This window comes from Delphinapterus leucas, chromosome 15 (assembly GCF_059928025.1).
Source record: "Delphinapterus leucas isolate spDelLeu-1000000601 "Yukka" chromosome 15, BTC_Dleu_Yukka2, whole genome shotgun sequence".
Taxonomy (NCBI): Eukaryota; Metazoa; Chordata; class Mammalia; order Artiodactyla; family Monodontidae; genus Delphinapterus; species Delphinapterus leucas.
This window is the reverse complement of record NC_143143.1, coordinates 58,175,439-58,194,338: the sequence shown is the minus strand read 5'-3', so window position 1 is coordinate 58,194,338 and position 18,900 is coordinate 58,175,439. Positions and strand designations below refer to the sequence as shown.

The 18,900-nt window shown below is 37.7% G+C and overlaps 1 protein-coding gene across 7 annotated transcripts in view; it reads right to left on the bottom strand.

Moving 5' to 3' along the window:
• Nucleotides 1-18,900, bottom strand: part of RNF24 (ring finger protein 24) — a 134,183-nt gene that overhangs the window by 101,811 nt on the left and 13,472 nt on the right. Inside the window, exon 2 of one of the 7 annotated variants that reach the window (XM_089896615.1) lies at nt 7,878-9,869. The exons of 5 other annotated variants lie outside the window; for them this stretch is intronic. The gene's annotated coding sequence lies outside the window, so the exon portion shown is untranslated. Of the gene's footprint in view, nt 1-2,552; nt 2,715-7,877; nt 9,870-18,900 lie in introns of all 7 variants that reach the window. One more of the 7 variants, XM_022592924.2, reaches the window with a different exon arrangement.

Here is an 18,900-nt window from a genome sequence, read left to right as displayed (position 1 = left end):
TGGGATTTGTGAAAAAGAACTTCATTGATCTCTGTGAGGCTGCTTTATAGAAGCGAGTAAATCAACAGACAGTAGGCACAGCAGGGAGAATACTTAGGATCTGGTTGAAGCCACACAGCAGCTCTTCAGCAAACACTGAATCAGAGCATTTAACCATCTGAAATACGTACTTAGAATCAACTTTACATCTCTCAGGTGTAAAATAAAAAAACAAAATTTCATCACAGACAGTTGGCAGCACTACTTAAATACTTTCACTGAGCTCCTTGTTTTCAATTCATTACACAATAGTTTACTTTTGGAAACAAACTACAAGGTTAGAGGTCTCATATAGTAGATGGATTGGAGATTGTATCTTTCTAGGGTCTCTCTTGAAAATAACTCCATAGATTCCATTGATGGTTTTCGCTTTAAATTTCAGGAAACTAACAACCTGGGGGCTTTCATGTTTGAAATGCTCTTCCTAGGGTCATGACTTCCAAAGCAAAAGGGTTAGACACTGGCTTAAATAAGTAAAAAAAAATGTGCATGTAAAATCTCTATATTAAATAGACTATAATGTTCAGCTTACTACTTTGTGTTTCTTAGTCATATTGATTCAAGTTCAAACTTATTGTTAATAATCAAATATTCAAAATAGCATAAGCACAATTATAAATATATCACCTATGGATTTTGATTGCACTCAGTGCAGCAATACAATTAATCTAGGAAAAATCACCTCAGGAGACCCAGTTGAACATATAATCCCCCAAACTGGGGAATCTTTTCTCCTTCAAACAATTCTTTAAAGGGACTTCCCCAGTGGTCCAGTGGTTAAGACTCCGCCTTCCAATGAGGGAGGCGTGGGTTTGACCCCTGGACGGGGACTAAGATCCTTCATGCTGCGTGGTATGGCCAAAAATTTTTAAAATTAAAAAAAAACAATTTTTTAGGATATTAATCAAAATAAACATTTTACATAATGTTTTAGAGAGTCTATGACTAGCATTCACATACATAAATATCATTTAATCCTTATAATCACTGTGGGGTAGGTATTATACTCAGAAGAAACTGAGACACAGAAAGGTCAAGCTGGTTGCCTAAACTGAAACTACTAGTGAGTGGTAGAAGAGGGACTGAAACCCATGTCTGAATCCAAATCCTTTACTCTTCGCATGAGAGCCTGCTGCTGCCTTCCATGGACCTTACTAAATTTGCACTGGACAGTGTTTGAATGAATGCACAAGTGAAACAATTTCTGTGACTGCTTCCTATGGGCAATGAGCATGCTGATATATCCAGCGTTATCTTCACTGCTTAGAGAGAGAGGCTCAAGAAAGGCCAATACTGTACTATAATTCCCAAAGAATTTTGAACAGTGAAAAAAATATACGTATATATGTTTTTAAAAACTTTTAATTTTGAAATAATTTTAGATTTACAGAAAAGTTCACAAGTTCCCACATACACTTTGCCTAACTTCCCCTAACGTTAAAATCCTTTTTTTTAAAAAAAAAATTTATTTATTTTGGCTGCACCGGGTCTTAGTTGCTGCATGCGGACTCCTTAGTTGCGGCATGCATGCTGGATCTTTTAGTTCTCTGGCCAGGGATTGAACCCTGGGCCCCCTGCTGGGAGCGCGGAGCCTTACCCACTGGACCATCAGGGAAGCGCCCCCTCCTCCTTTTCTTGACCCTAGGAAGAGAATTTCAAATATGAAAACCCCAAGGTTGTTGAGGCATGCAGGATCTTAGTTCCCCAACCAGGGACAGAACCTGTGCCCCCTGCAGTGGAAGCGGGGAGTCTTAACCACTGGACTGCCAGGTAAGTGCCCCCAGTGTTAAAATCTTACACAACCATAGTACAATAACGGGAAATCAACACTGGTACAATACTATTAACTAAACTTCACACTTTCTTTACTAGGATCCAATTCAAGATCCCACATCACATTTAGTTATGTCTCTTTAGTCTTCTATAATATGTGACAAAAAACCACGACTTTTAAATTAAAATTAATCAAGGTTTATTTGATTCTGAAAATGTCATGGCATTTCTGGAAACAGTACTGAATATTGAAAACCTGCCTTGGGAACTGCTGGGTCTATGTGAAAACCAAGAAAACATCCTGAAATAAAGAGCTACAGTGGCCCTACAGATGGAGAAAAGAGTCACTCTTTAAATAAAAGGAAGAGTTGGCTGTAATAGTCTGACTAGGTCAGTTATATTTAACATACCTGTCCACAGAAAAGAAATCAACAATCAGTTATAACTCTCTGGAAAAGCACAGGCTACCAGATAGAAATCAATACAACTCTGTTTAATGGAGCAGTCATGAAAGATTAATTTGTTTTTAAATTAAAGGACATGAATTTGTTCTGTCTATAGATAAGGTAACTTAATAACTAAATTCAAGTATACTAAGGTTATTAGAAGGCACTAAATTTCCCCTACATATGGACCCCCTTTTCTAAACTGTAGCATAAAAGTTGCTGAGTTGTGGTGACTCTAATTCAAACCCTTAACCCTTTGGAAGACGCACAGTCTCTATATGCTATTAAACTTACTCTGGGAGAAGTGGCAAGAAGGTCCTCTATAAACCTGGATAGGTTACCTCCTATTCTTGAAGGTTCTGGGTTGAGCACATTAATTCCAAGACTTTACTGGTGAATTCTCAATTACCAGAAAAGGTAATAGTTTTTCGGAATTCCTACAGGAGCTCAGAATCCCTGAAGAGGAAAGATTAGAAGATATAAACTGTATGTACTAAAACGGAAACAAGGAAGTTTAGTAAATCACAAGCACTTCTAGAGTGGTAAAACAAGAACAAGCTAACAAATAAAAAATTGAAGATTCTGTTAGTGTTCAGCCTTAAAAACAAGAGAATATAATGTCTTTGTGGTTTAAAAATTCATCAGCCAGGAAATAAGGGTAATTCAAAGGGTTCCACAGCAGTAAGTGGGCTCCACTGAAGATGCCACAGCAGAGGCATTAACTGCAGACTTGAGCTTAGCCACACCCACCACTAAGACTGTAGGCAAGTTTAAATTTCCTCATGTGTAAAATGAGGATAGTTAAAACAACTGTCTCTGGGGGATGTGCGTAGCATATAGTGAGTGCTCATCATCACTAAGGTCTATTGGTTCTTTGGTGCAAGGGTAGCATTGGGGTTAGTGTCTAAATTTTCCTGAGTCAGGGATAATTTGGGCCTGGGACACATTTCCCTGGGCCACTCTGGTTCAGATCCAAATCTTTGAGACTTGGTCACAAGTGTATATTGATTGATTGATTGATTGGCTGTTTTGGGCTCTTTGTTGCAGTGCGTGGGCTTCTCCCTAGTTGTGGTGCATAGGCTTAGTTGTCCTGCGGCATGTGGGATCTTAGTTCTCCGAATAGGGATCAAAGCAAGTGGACTTTCTTTCTTTCTTTCTATTTTTTTTTAGTAGATCTTTATTGGAGTATAACTGCTTCACAATACTGTGTTAGTTTCTGCTGTACAACAAAGTGAATCAGCCATATGCATACATATATCCCCATATACCCTCCCTCTTGAGCCTCCCTCCCTATCCCACCCTTCTAGGTCATCACAAGCATAGAGTTGATCTCCTGGTGCTATGGTGCTGCTTCCCACTAGCTAACTATTTTACATTCGGTAGTATATATATGTCCACGCCACTCTCACTTCGCCCCAACTTGCACCTCCCCTCCCATGTCCTCAAATCCATTCTCTATGTCTACGTCTTTATTCCTGCCCTGCCACAAGGTTCATCAGTACCATTTTTTGTTTTTTTTTAGGTTCCATATATATGTGTTAGCATACGGTATTTGTTTTTCTTTTTCTGACTTATTTCACTCTTTATGACAGACTCTAGGTCCATCCACCTCACTACAAATAACTCAATTTCATTTCTTTTTATGGCTGAGTAATATTCTATTGTATATATGTGCCATATCTTCTCTATCCATTCATCTGTCGTTGGACATTTAGGTTGGTTCCATGTCCTGTCTATTGTAAATAGTGCTTCAATGAACACTGTGGTACATGTCTCTTTCTGAATTACGATTTCCTCAGGGTCAATGCCCAGTAGTGGGATTGCTGGGTCATATGGTAGTTCTATTTTTAGTTTTCTAAGGAACCTCCACACTGCTCTCCATAGTGGTTGTATCAATTTACACTACCACAAACAGTGCAGGAGGGTTCCCTTTTCAACACACCTTTTCCAGCATTTATTGTTTCTAGATTTTTTTTTTTTTTTTTTTTTTTTGCGGTACGCGGGCCTCTCACTGTTGTGGCCTCTCCCATTGCGGAGCATAGGCTCTGGACGTGCAGGCTCAGCGGCCATGGCTCACGGGCCCAGCCGCTCCGTGGAATGTGGGATCTTCCTGGACTGGGGCATGAACGCATGTCCCCTGCATCGGCAGGCGGACTCTCAACCACTGCACCACCAGGGAAGCCCGTTTCTAGATTTTTTGATAATGGCCATTCTGACCGGTGTGAAGTGATACCTCATTGTAGTTTTGATTTGAATTTCTCTAATAATTAGTGATGTTGAGCATCTTTTCGTGTGCCTCTTGGCCATCTGTATGTCTTCTTTGGTGAAATGTCTGTTTAAGTCTTCCACCCATTTTTTAATTAAATTGTTTTCTTGATATTGAGCTGCATGAGCTGTTTGTATATTTTGGAGATTAATTCTTTGTCTGTTGTTTCATTTCAAATATTTTCTCCCATTCTGAGGGTTATCTTTTCGTCTTGTTTATGATTTCCTTTGCTGTGAAAAAGTTTTTAAGTTTCATTAGGTCCCATTTATTTTTGTTTTTATTTATATTACTCTAGAAGGTGGGTCAAAAAAGATCTTGCTGTGATTTATGTCAGAGAGTGTTCTGCCTATGTTTTCCTCTAAGAGTTTTATAGTGTTTGGTCTTATATAAAGGTCTTTAATCCATTTGGAGTTTTTGTGTATGGTGTTAGGTAGTGTTCTAATTTCATTCTTTTACATGTAGCTGTCCAGTTTTCCCAGCACCACTTATTGACGAAGCTGTCTTTTCTCCATTGTATGTTCTTGCCTCCCTTGTCATAAATTAATTAAGTGACCATATGTGCATGGGTTTCTCTTTCTATCCTGTACCATTGATCTATATTTCTGTTTTTGTGCCAGCACCATACTGTCTTGATTACTGTAGCTTTGTACTATAGTTTGAAGTCGGGAGCCTGATTCCTCCAACTCCATTTTTCTTTGTCAAGATTGCTTTGGCTCTTCAGGGTCTTTTGTGTTTCCATACAAATTGTAAAATTTTTTGTTCTAATTCTGTGAAGAATGTGATTGGTAGTTTGATAGGGATTGCATTGAATCTGTAGATTGTTTTGGGAAGTACAGTCATTTTCACAATATTGATTCTTGCAATCCAAGAACATGGTATCTTTATCCATCAATCTTTCATTTCTTCCATCAGTGTTTGTTGTTGTTTTTTTAATTAATTAATTTTATTTTATTTTTGGCTGCATTGGGTCTTCGTTGCTGTGTGTGGGCTTTTGTCTGATTGCGGCGAGCAGGGGCTACTCTTCATTGTGGTGTGCAGGCTTCTCATTGTGGTGGCTTCTCCTGTTGGGAGCACAGGCTCTAGGCATGCAGGCTTCAATAGTTGTGGCACATGGGCTCAGTAGTTGTGGCTCATGGGCTCTAGAGCACAGGCTCAGTAGTTGTGGCGCATGGCCTTAGCTGCTCCGTGGCATGTGGGATCTTCCTGGACCAGGGCTCGAACCCGTGTCTCCTTCATTGGCAGGTGGATTCTTAACCACTGCGCCACCAGGGAAGCCCTCATCAGTGTTTTATAGTTTTCTGAGTACAAGTCTTTCGCCTCTTTAGGCAGGGTTATTCCTAGGTATTTTATTCTTTTTGTTGTGACGGTAAATGGGATTGTTTCCTTAATTTCTCTTTCAGATTTTTCATTGTTAGTGTATAGGAATGCCAGAGATTTCTGTGCATTAATTTTGTATCCTGCAACCTTACCAAATTCACTGATTAGTTCTAGTAGTTTTCTGGTGGCATCTTTAGGATTTTCTATGTATAGTATCATGTCATCTGCAAACAGTGACAGTTTTACTTCTTTTCCAATTTGTATTACTTTTATTTCTTTTCTTCTCTAATTGCCATGGCTAGGACTTCCAAAACTATGTTGAATAAGAGTGGTGAGAGTGGACATCCTTGTCTTGTTCCTGATCTTAGTGGAAATGCCTTCAGTTTTTCACCATTGAGTATGATGCTTGCTGTGGGTTTGTCATATATGGCCGTCATTATGTTGAGGTAGGTTCCCTCTATGCCCATTTTCTGGAGAGTTTTTATCATAAATGGGTGTTGAATTTTGTCAAAAGCTTTTTCTGCATCTATTGAGATGATCATATGGTTCTTATTCCTAAATTTGTTAATATGGTGTATCACATTGATTGATTTGGTTTACTGAAGAATCCTTACATCCCTGGGATAAATCTCACTTGATCATGGTGTATGATCCTTTTAATATGTTGTTGGATTCTGTTTGCAAGTATTTTGTCAGGATTTTTGCATCTATGCTCATCAGTGTTATTGGTCTATAATTTTCTTTTTTTGTGATATCCTTTTCTGGTTTTGGTATCAGGGTGGCTTCGTAGAATGAATTTGGGAGTGTTCCTCCCTCTGCAAGTTTTTGCAAGTTTGAGAAGGATTGGTGTGAGGCCATCTGGTCCTGGTTTTTTGTTTGTTGGAAGATTTTAAATTAAAGTTTCAATTTCATTACTTGTGATAGGTCTATTTATATTTTCTAATTCTTCCTGGTTCAGTCTTGGAAAACTGTACCTTTCCAAGAATTTGTCCATTTCTTCATGTTTGTCCATTTTATTGGCATACAGTTGTTTGTGGTAGTCTCTTATAATTCTTTGTATTTCTGCGGTGTCAGTTGTGATTTCTCCTTTTTCATTTCTAATTTTATTGATTTGCATCCTCTCCCTTTTTTTCTTGATAAGTCTGGCTAAGGGTTTATCAATTTTGTTTATCTTCTCAAAGAACCAGCTTTTAGTTTCATTGATCTTTGCTATTGTTTTCTTTGTTTCTATTTCATTTATTTCTGCTCTGATCTTTATGATTTCTTTCCTTCTACTGACTTTGGGTTTTCTTTGTTCTTCTTTCTTTAGTTGCTTTAGTTGTAGGGTTAGATTGTTTATTTGAGATTTTTCTTGTTTCTTGAGAGACTGAATTGCTATAAACTTCTAGCCAAGAACTGCTTTTGCTGTGTCCCATAGGTTTTGGGTCATTGTATTTTCGTTGTCATTTCTTTCTATGTATTTTTTTATTTCTTCTTTGATTTCTTCAGTGATCTCTTGGTTATTTAGTAGTGCAGTGTTTAGGCTCCATGTATTTGTGGTTTTTACAGTTTTTTTCCTGTAATTGATTTCCAATCTCATAGCGCTGTGGTCAGAAAAGATGTTTGATATGATTTCAATATTCTTAAATTTTCCGAGGCTTGATTTGTGACCCACAATGTGACCTATCCTGGAGATGTTCCCTGTGCCCTTGAGAAGAAAGTGTATTCTGCCACTTTCAGGTGGAATGTTCTATAAATATCAATTAAATCTATCTGGTCTACTGTGTCATTTAAAGCTTGTGTTTCCTTATTTATTTTCTATTTGGATGATGTGTCCATTGGTGTAAGTGGGGTGTTAAAGTCCCCTACTATTATTGTGTTACTGTCAATTTCTCCTTTCATGGTTGTTAGCATTTACCTTATGTATTGAGGTGCTCCTATGTTGGGTGCATAAATATTTACAATTGTTATATCTTCTTCTTGGATTGATCCCTTGATCATTATGTAGTGTCCTTCCTTATCGCTTGTAACAGTCTTTATTTTAAAGTCTATTTTACCTGATTGAGTATTGCTATTCCAGCTTTCTTTTGATTTCCATTTGCATGGAATATCTTTTTCATCCGTTCACTTTCAGTCTGTACATGTCCCTAGGTCTGAAGTGGGTCTGTTGTAGACAGCAAATATATAGGTCTTGTTTTTGTATCCATTCAGCCAGTCTGTGTCTTTTGGTTGGGGCATTTAATCCATTTACATTCAAGGTTATTATCTATATGTATGTTCCTCTTATCATTTTCTTAATTGTTTTGGGTTTGTAGGTCTTTTTCTTCTCTTGTGTTTCCCACTTAGAGAAGTTTCTTTAGCATTTGTTGTAAAGCTGGTTTGGTGGTGCTGAATTCTCTTAGCTTTTGCTTTTGCTTGTCTGCAAGTGGACTCCTTTCTGAAGTGACCCAGACAGAGAATTTGGGGAAACAAGAGTTAGTTTAGGTACATTTCTTCAATAACAATTTCCAGATTGCTAATCTGTATAATTCAAAAGCTTATCCAGTTTTGGATCTTAATTTTGTAGGAGGAATATATAGCCTTATAACAGCATCTAAGATGCTTATGACTAACTCAGCAAACCCCAAATAGTTATGAATACAGCAAAGTGTGCAGGCTGCCAGGTAGTTGGACACTTGTGATAATTACTTTAAGTTTCTAAATATTATAGTCCTAAGCACGGCCTGAAAGTCTCTCCCCTTTGCCTACTGGGATCATTTTGTTCTTTTTTTTTTTTTTTTTTTGGTACGTGGGCCTCTCACTGCGGTGACCTCTCCTGTTGAGGAGCACAGGCTCAGTGGCCATGGCTCACAGGCCCAGCAGCTCCACGGCCTGTGGGATCTGCCCGGACCGGGGCACGAACCCGTGTCCCCTGCATCGGCAGGCGGACTCTCAACAACTGCGCCACCAGGGAAGCCCCATTTTGTTCTTTTAAGAAAGATATAGGAAGATGTCATCCTTAAGATGATTTCAGGCAGACAATGGAACAGATGAGACAATGGCACAGGCAAAATATGTTATTTTAATATTCTAGGAGATGAGTCTGGTTCTCCTGATTTTGTATTTTCCAAAATTCTAAAAAAAATTAAATCATTCCAGAACAGTGAATAATTCTCCTCTAAATAGGTTTTTAAATGTCAGGACTTGCTATACCATTAGCCCTGAAAGCTCCTATGTAAAAACATTTTACCTGACCACTACTAATCTTCATCATGCAAAGCACTATTATCTTAATTTTATAGATGGATGTATGAAAGACAGTACAAGTTTGTGATTTTTTTTTTCCCACTTCAAGATCAGGAATGAGATGGGTGGCTCAGGTCATATGAAGCCTTACAAGGTTTATGTTCCCAGTAAGGTCAGTGTACATCTAGGGTGGCATCTATTCTCTGGCTGATCAATTTCCCCAGGGGTTACTGGGCTCAGTGGGAAAAATTTACACTAACTAAACCTAGAAGAGGCCAGCTCATAAACCATAACATCAACTGATGAATTCAAACCAGGAAATATGTCTAGCAGTTCTCTCTTGGAAGATCTTATGCATTAAACCAATTACAGAAAAGAGAATGACATGTTCTTTTAAAATTTTTAAATTTATTTTTACTTAATTAAGTAATTAGTCTTTGGCTGCACCGGGTCTTTGTTGCTGCACGCGGTGGGTACTCTTCGTTGCTGTGCGCGGGCTTCTCATTGCGGTGGCTTCTCTTCCTGTGGAACAGGGGCTCTTGGTGCATAGGCTTCAGTAGTTGTGGCACATGGGCTCAGTAGTTGTGGCTTGTGGGCTCTAGAACTAGGCTCAGTAGTTGCGGCGCACAGTCTTAGTTGCTGTGGCATGTGGGATCTTCCCAGATCAGGGATTGAACCCGTCTCCCCTGCCCTGGAAGGCAGATTCTTAACCACTGAGCCACCAGGGAAGTCCTGAGAATGACATATTCTTGAGATGTTTCTATTACACTGTCAGCTCTTCTCTTCTAAAAGGACAGTTCCATTTGGAGAACCAGTATTGGCATCTAAAAACACAGAAGCTTCCTTCTTTAGTGGAAGAGATATAATGGCAAACAAACACTCCTTGGTTTTCCTTTTTGTCTATCCAGATAGCAGAGACACCCTCCCCCCAATATCTCTTTTCCCTGTCTTCCACTCTAATCAGGAGTTTTAGCTGGGCACATGGCTCCACTTTCCAACTTTCCTTGCAGCTGTGCATGGCCACATGTTTCATGGATTCACACATGATGATTCACAAAGAAGGGTCTGGGAATCATGATTAACAGAGCACTGAAGGTGCCTTCCACCTTCTGCTTCATCCCTTTCTCCACCCTGTAATGTGGATGCCATGATCTTGCTCAATAAGAATATGGTTTACACTCAAGAGGAGAATAGAGTACTAAGAAGGAAAGGGGATAATTGGTAAAATGTCATGAAGTTCCCTTCATGATGCCATGAAGTTCCCTATCAGATCAGTGCCAACTCTTACATGAGTGAGAAATAAATTTTAATCTTATTTTAAACCAGTTGTTGTTTTGTGTTTTTTATTACTCACAGTTGAACCCATCTATCTAATATAGAAATGTTCTGGATGAGTACTATTTTAAATTATTTTGTATTAATAGACATTTGCAATATCAGATCACGGATCTTAATTCCAGTTCAGAAAAATATGATTTTTGTTAAGACATGTCATTAGCCTTCTGTCATGGCACCACATTGGATAACTAAGTAGAACACAGGAAATTCCACAGTACAATGCAATCTTCTTGATAGGAAGTAGTCTGGAACCATCAATAATACATTTACATATACATCTTCACAGAACCATAAAGACCATCATCCTTAATTAAGTGTTGTAGTCCAAATGACTCACTTTGCAGAGGAAGAACCTGAGGCACAAAGAGGATGGGTTTTTCAAAGTCAAAAGCCTGGCTTTTTTAACTGCAGCCACAAACTTGGGGGAAATATGCTCTGTGGATTGTACTTCTATGTATCTTGTTTCTAACAACTCACTTATACTAACATATAATCATTGGTTATCCCCAAATAAAACACCTAGCACTTAGCTCATCAAGCTCACATAAAAATTAAAAATGTAGCATGTAAGAACAGACAATTGCATGTAACATGCAACCATAGGCATTACAGAATAATTACTGAGTTATGCAGAACTCTCAGCAGAAAAATTAGTTACAAGAGGAAAACAGCAATTAAAAGTAACAGTGGTGCAATGGTTTTAGTTACAATAGTCCCATTGTAATGTGTAACTCTAGTTTCCCAGAGTTACACATTATTATTACTTGTACTGAGGGATGTACCAATAATCATGACATTATTAACGTACATAAATGCAGCAAAAAAATAATACTGGCACATGAATCTTTTCCACATTTTATATTGAAACACCATTCTTTGGTTTGCAGCCACAGTAACTGTTTATAGGGCTTTTCTAATCATTTGTAACTGACAACCAGTCATGGGACACCAATCAACTTTATTTTTAAAAAGTCACTTTATCGGGGCTTCCCTGGTGGCGCAGTGGTTGAGAGTCCGCCTGCTGATGCAGGGGACACGAGTTCGTGCCCCATTCTGGGAAGATCCCACATGCCGCAGAGTGGTTGGGCCTGTGAGCCATGGCTGCTGAGCCTGCACGTCTGGAGCCTGCGCTCCGCAGCAGGAGAGGCTGCAACAGTGAGAGGCCCGCGTACCGCAAAAAAAAAAAAAAAGTCACTTTATCTCTTCTTCCTACAGGATAAGTTGGTGTGCTTCTAAGAATCTTAATGTAACAAAAAGGGAACGTGGATAGATCTTGAAAAGACCATGCTAGGTAAAAGAAGCCAGTCAAAAAGGACCACATATTGTATGATTCCATTTATATGAAAGCCCAGAATAGGCAAATCTATAGAAAGAGAAAGAGTATGTTAGTGGTTTCTTAAGGGTAGGAATGGTGTATGTGAGGGGATGGTGGCAGCATTAGGGAATGATGGTTATGGGAGCAGGGTTTCTTTTGGGGATAATGATAATGAAAATGGTCTAAAATTGATTATGATAATGGATGCACAACTTCGTGAATACACCAAAAGCCACTGCATTGTAAAATTTAAATGAGTGAACTATACGGGATATAAATTATGTCTCAATAAAGCTGTTTAAAACAGGGGGTGGGCAGTCCTAACCACAGCAATCAGAGAAGAAAAAGAAAAAGAATCCAAATTGGAAAGGAAGAAGTAAAACTGTCCCTGTTTGCAGATGACATGATATTATTCATAGAAAACCCTAAAGACACCACCAGAAGACTACTAGAGCTCATCAACGAATTTGGTAGTTGCAGGATACAAAATTAGTACACAGAAATCTATTGCATTTCTATACACTAACAAAGAACTATCAGAAACAGAAATTAAAAATGATACCATATACCATTGCATCAAAAAGAATAAAATACCTAGGAATAAATGTAACTAAGGAGGTAAAAGACCTGTAGTTAAAAAACTGTAAGACACTGATGAAAGAAATTGAAGACGACACAAACAAATGGAAAGATATACCATGTTCATGGATTGAAAGAATTAATATGGTTAAAATGACCATACTGTCAAAGGCAATCTACAGATTCAATGCAATCCCTATGAAAATATCAATGGCATTTTTCACAGAATTAGAACAAATAATTATAAAATTTGTGTGGAAACACGAAAGACCCTGAATAGCCAAAGCAATCTTGAGAAAGAAGAGCTGAGCTGGAGGTATCGTGCTCCCTGACTTCAGACTACAGCACAAAGCTACAGTAATCAAAACAGTATAGTACCGGCACAAAAACAGACACAGTGATCAATGGAACAGAATAGAGAGCTCAAAAATAAACCCATGCACTTACAGTCAATTAATCTATGACAAAGAAGGCAAGAACATATAACAGAGAAAATACAGTCTATTCAAAAAGTGGTGCTGGAAAAACTGAACAGCTACATGTAAAAGAATGAAATGTGAACATTTTCTCACACCATATACAAAAATAAAATCAAAACCAATTAAAGACCTAAATATAACACTGGAAACCATAAAAATCCTAGAAGAAAACATAGGTAGAACACTCTTTGACATAAATTGTAGCAATATTTTTTTGGATCTGTCTCCTAAGGCAAAGGAAACAAAAGCAAAAATAAACAAGTGGGACCTAATTAAACTTAAAAACTTTAGCACAGCAAAGAAAACCAATGACAAAACAAAAAGACAACTTACTGAATGGCGGGAAATATTTGCAAATGATATGACTAATAAGGGGTTAATATCCAAAATATAAAAATAGCTCGTGCAACTCAACATCAAAAAAACAATCTGATTAAAAAATGCGCAGAAGAAAAGTGAACCCTCTTGCGCTGTTGGTAGGAATGTAAAATGATACAGCCACTATGGAGAACAGTATGGAGTTTCCTTAAAAAACTAAAAAATAGAATTACCCTATGACCCAGCAATCCCACTACTGGGCATATACCTAGAGAAAACCATAATTCAAAAAGACACATGCACCCCAATGTTCATTGCAGCACTATTTAGCCAGGTCATGGAAGCAACCTAAATGCCCACCAACAGACCAATGGATAAAGAAGATGTGGTACATATATACAATGAAGTATTACTCAGCCACAAAAAGGAATGAAATTGGGTCATTTTGTAGAGACGTGGATGGACCTAGAGACTGTCATACAGAGTGAAATAAGTCAAAAAGAGAAAAACAAATATCGTATATTAACGTATATATGTGGAATCTAGAAAAATGGTACAGATGAACCGGTTTGCAAGGCAGAAATAGAGACACAGATGTAGAGAACAAATGTATGGATACCAAGGGGGGAAAGTGGGGGTGATGGTGGTGGTGGTGGTGGTGGTGGTGGTGGTGGTGGTGGTGGTGGTATGAATCAGGAGATTGGGATTGACATATATACACTAATATGTATAAAATAGATAACTAATAAGAACCTGCTGTATAAAAAAATAAATAAAATAAAATTCAAATAAAAAAATTAAAAGTGGGCAAAAGACCTGAATAGACATTTTTCCAAAGAAGACACACAGATGGCCAATGGGCACGTGAAGAGATGTTCAACACTGCTAATCATCAGAGACATGTAAATCAAAACCACAATGAGGTATCACCTCACACCTGTCAGAATGGCTATCATCGAAAAGATCGCAAATAACAATATTGGCAAGGATGTGGAGAAAAGGGAACCTCTGTACACTCATGGTGGGAATGCAAATTGGTGCAGCCACTATGTGAAACAGTATGGAGGTTTCTCCAAAAACTAAAAAAGAACTACCATAGGATCCAGCAATTCCACTCCGGGGTATTTACCAAAAAAAACCCCAAAACACCAATTCGAAAAGATACATGCACTCCAACATTCAGAGCAGCATTATTTACAATAGCTAATATATGGATGCAACCTAAAGTGTCCATCAACAGATGAATGAATAAAGAAGATGTGGTATATATATGCAATGGAATATTACTCAGCCATAAAAAAGAATAAAATCTTGCTATTTCTAACAACAGGGATGGACTTTGAGGGCACTATGCTAAGTGAAATAAATCAGACAAAGACAAATACTGTATGTTATCAGTTATATGTGGAATCTAAAAAAATACAACTAGTGAACAAAACAAAACAGAAACAGATGCACAGATACAGAGAACTAGTGGTTATCAGTGGGGAGAGGGAAGCAGGGAGGAGCAAGATAGAGGCAGGGGATTAAGAAGTACAAACTACTATGTATAAAATAAATAAGGTACAAGGGTATAATGTACAGCACAGGGAGTATAGCCAATACTTTATAATAACTTTATCATTAAAAAATTTTTATTTATTTATTTATTTATTTATTTATTTGTGGCTGCATTGGGTCTTCATTGCTGTGTGCGGGCTTTCTCTAGTTGCGGTGAGCAGGGGCTACTCTTCATTGCGATGTGTGGGCTTCTCGTTGCGGTGGCTTATCTTGTTGCAGAGCACAGGCTCTAGGCACGCAGGCTTCAGTAGTTGTGGCTCGTGGGCTCTAGAGCACAGGCTCAGTAGTTGTGGCACACCGGCTTAGTTGCTCCGCAGCATGTGGGATATTCTTGGTCCAGGGATCGAACCCATTTCCCCTGCATTGGCAGGTGGATTCTTAACCACTGTGCCACCAGGGAAGTCCTTATAATAACTTTAAATGGTATATAATCTATAAAATTTTTGAATCTCTATGTTGTACATCTGAAAGTAATATAATACTGTAAATCAACTATACCTCAATGTTTTTAAAAAAGTTACTTCCTGAAAAAAAAAAGGGGGGGGGGCGAAGAAAACTGACTTAAGATAACCATCAGAAACGACATATCCAGAATCTCATAAAAATTTAAGAAAGTATGTAGTACAGTTCAGTAGTAACAATTTTTTATATCATCTGGCCACTACCAGAATGGAACCTCTAACCAGCCACAGCTCGGCAGCCAGGCTAAAATGGCGGCATAACTGGTCTCGTATTTATAAAAAGGAGAGAACTGAGATGTAGCAAAGATTGTTCTTGTGTTCACTCTTTCCATTGTCCCACCCCTTGCCTAACAACAATCATTAGGAGAGCACTTTATTAAAGGAGATAAACTACACTCACAATAACTCTGAAGTTAATAAATTATAAATTCAATAACTCTGAAGCATTCCATTATAATTACCCCTTTTCAGGCTAAGAGAGGTAGTGGTTCACCAAAGCCACACAGTTAACAAACAGTAGGGCCAGAACTTACTCAAATCCCACATGCTTTCCACTACATCACCTTACTTCTTGTTTGCTTGTATGAAAATAAACTTGTAACTTACTGTGCAAAAATATATGCTTAGGTTTTCAAGAGTTAGAAGTTAGTCTGAATAAAATCTAAATGCAGCCTCTGCTCCAATGATTTCACTGCATTTGTGGTTAGTTTCCTTAGCCTGAAGAAAGTCCTGAAGTTCCTCATGACGAGCCAATTTTCTTCATCTTTACAGAAACTTTTAAGTCAGATAATACATAAAATGTCAGAAAAAGAATATTAAAATTATAACCTCAGATCTAATAAATCCAGATGTGAAGTACCCCTTAACTTCATTAAATGTAGTGGAGTTATTCAACAAGAGTGTCTTCCTACCAGATGTGTGATTTCTATAAATTCAGATTAATCAATACCTGGCACTTAGAAGATACTCAGTAAATATTTATTGACATGAATAAAGGTAAGATGGTAAATCCAAGCAGCATACTGGATGAAATAACTGCAATATTCCTAAATAGACAAAAACCACCCTTGTTTCTGGCATAAGATAAGAAAGGAGAATATACAAGCTTTGTGGCCTCTGAACAGCAGAGCTTCTAATCAACAAGGACCTATTGTATAGCACAGGGAACTGTACTCAACATTCTGTAATAATCTATATAGAAAATAATCTGAAAAAGAATGGATATATGTATATATATAACTGAATCACTTTCTGTATACCTGAAACTAACACAACATTGTAAATCAACTATACTCCAATATAAAATAAAAATTAAATAAAAAAATAAAGAGCAGAGCTTCAACCCCACTAATCCTTGGGCTCTTTCTAGCCCATACAACACTTAAAAACAGGGGAACCGGACAAAGGCTTCATGGTACGGCACAAGCCCAGGGGCTTCTGGCTGCATTAAATGAGGGCAAGAAGTCAACACAGTTGAAACACATACTCCCAGAGGGTTCTTTGAAAAAAAGATGTTCTTTTTTTTTTTTATATAGTTAAAAAAAATTTATTGGAGTGTAGTTGATTTACAATGTTGTGTTAGTTTCAGGTGTACAGCAAAGTGATTCAGTTATACGTATATTCATTCTTTTTTAGGTTTTTTTTTCTCATAAAGGTTATCACAGAATATTGAGTAGAGTTTCCTGTGCTATACAGTAGGTCCTTGTTAGTTATCTATCATATATAGTAGTGCATGTATATTAATCCCAAACTCCTGATTTATCCCTCCTAACCCCCACCCACCTTTTTCCCTTTGCTAACCATAAATTTGTTTTTGATACTGGTAAGTCTGTTTATGTTTTGTAAATAAGTTCATTTGTGTCATTTAAAAAAATTAGATTCCACATATAAGTGATATAATATATTTGTCTTTCTATGTTTGACTTACTTCACTTAGTATGATAATCTCTAGGTCCATTCATATTGCTGCAAATGGCATTATTTCATTCTTTTTTTAATGGTTGAGTAATATTCCATCGTATATATGTGCTACATCTTCTTTATCCATTCCTCTGTCGATGGACAGTTAGGTTGCTTCCATGTCTTGGCTATTGTATTTAGTGCTGCAATGAATACTGGGGTGCATGTATCTTTTCAAATTATGGTTTTCTCCAGATACATGCCCAGGAATGGGATTGCTGGATCATACAGTAGTTCTGTTTTTAGCTTTTTAAGGAACCTCCATACTGTTATCCATAGTGGTTGTACCAATTTATATCGCTACCAACAGTGGAGGAGGGTTGTCGTTTCACCACACCCTCTCCAGCATTTGTTTGTAGACTTTTTGATGATGGCCATTCTGGCTGGTGTGAGGTGATACCTCACTGTAGTTTTGATTTGCATTTCTCTGATAATTAGTGGTGTTGAGCATCTTTACATGTGCTTTTTGGCTTTTGTATGTCTTCTTTGGAGAAATGTCTGTTTAGATCTTCTGCCCATTATTTGATTGGGTTGTTTATTTGATATAGAGCTGCATGAGCTGTTTGTATATTCTGGAGATTAATCCCTTGTTGATCACTTTGCAAATATTTTCTCCCATTCTGTGAACTATCTTTTCGTTTATGGTTTCCTTTGCTGTGCAAAAGCTTTTAAGTTTAATTAGGTCCCATTTGTTTATTTTTGTTTTTACTTTCATTACTCTAGGAGGTGGGTCAAAGAAGACAATGCTGCCATTTATGTCAAAGAGAGTTCTGCCTATGTTTTCCTCTAAGAGTTTTATAGTATCCAGCCTTACACATAGGTCTTTAATCCATTTTGAGTTTATTTTTGTGTATGGTGTTAGGGAATGTTCTAATTTCATTCTTTTACATGTAGCTGTACAGTTTTCCCAGCATCACTTATTGAAGAAACTGTCTTTTCTCCATTGTATATTCTTGTCTTCTTTGTTGTAGATTAAGTGATCATAGGTGCATGGGTTTATTTCTGGGTTCTCTATCCTGTTCCATTGATCTGTATTTCTGTCCTTGCATCAGTACCATAGTGTTTTGATGACTGTAGCTTTGTAGTATAGTCTGAAGTTAGGGAGTGTGATTCCTCCAGCTACATTGTCCTTTCTCAGGATTGCTTTGGCTGTTCGAGGTCTTTTGTGTTTCCATACAAATTAAACGATTTTTTGTTCTAGTTCTGTGAAAAATGCCATTGGTAATTTGACAGGTATTGCAGTGAATCTGTAGATTGCCTTGGGTAGTACAGTCATTTTGACAATATTGATTCTTCCAATCAAAGAACATGGTATATCTTTCCATCTGTTTGTGTCATCTTTGGCTTTGTTCATCATCGTCTTATAGTTTTCAGAGTACAGGTCTTTTGTCTCCTTAGGTAGGTTTATTCCTAGGTGCTTTATTCTTTTTGACGTGATGGGAAGTGGGATTGTTTCCTTAATTTCTCTTTCTGATCTTTTGTTGTTAGTGTATAGGAATACAAGAGATTTATGTGTATTAATTTTGTATCCTGCAACTTCACCGAATTCATTGATGAGCTCTAGTAGTTTTCTGGTAGCATCTTATAGGATTTTCTATGTATAGTATCATGTCATCTGCAAACAGTGGCAGTTTTACTCCTTCTTTTCCAATTTGGATTCTTTTTAGTTCTTTTTATTCTCTGATGACTGTGGCTAGGACTTCCAAAACTATGTTGAATAAAAGTGGTGACAGTGGGGACTTCCCTGGTGGTCCAGTGGTTAATAATCTGCCTTCCAATGCAGGGGACACGGGTTTGATCCCTGGCCAGGGAACTACTACTCCCTGCCCACATGCCATGGGGCAAC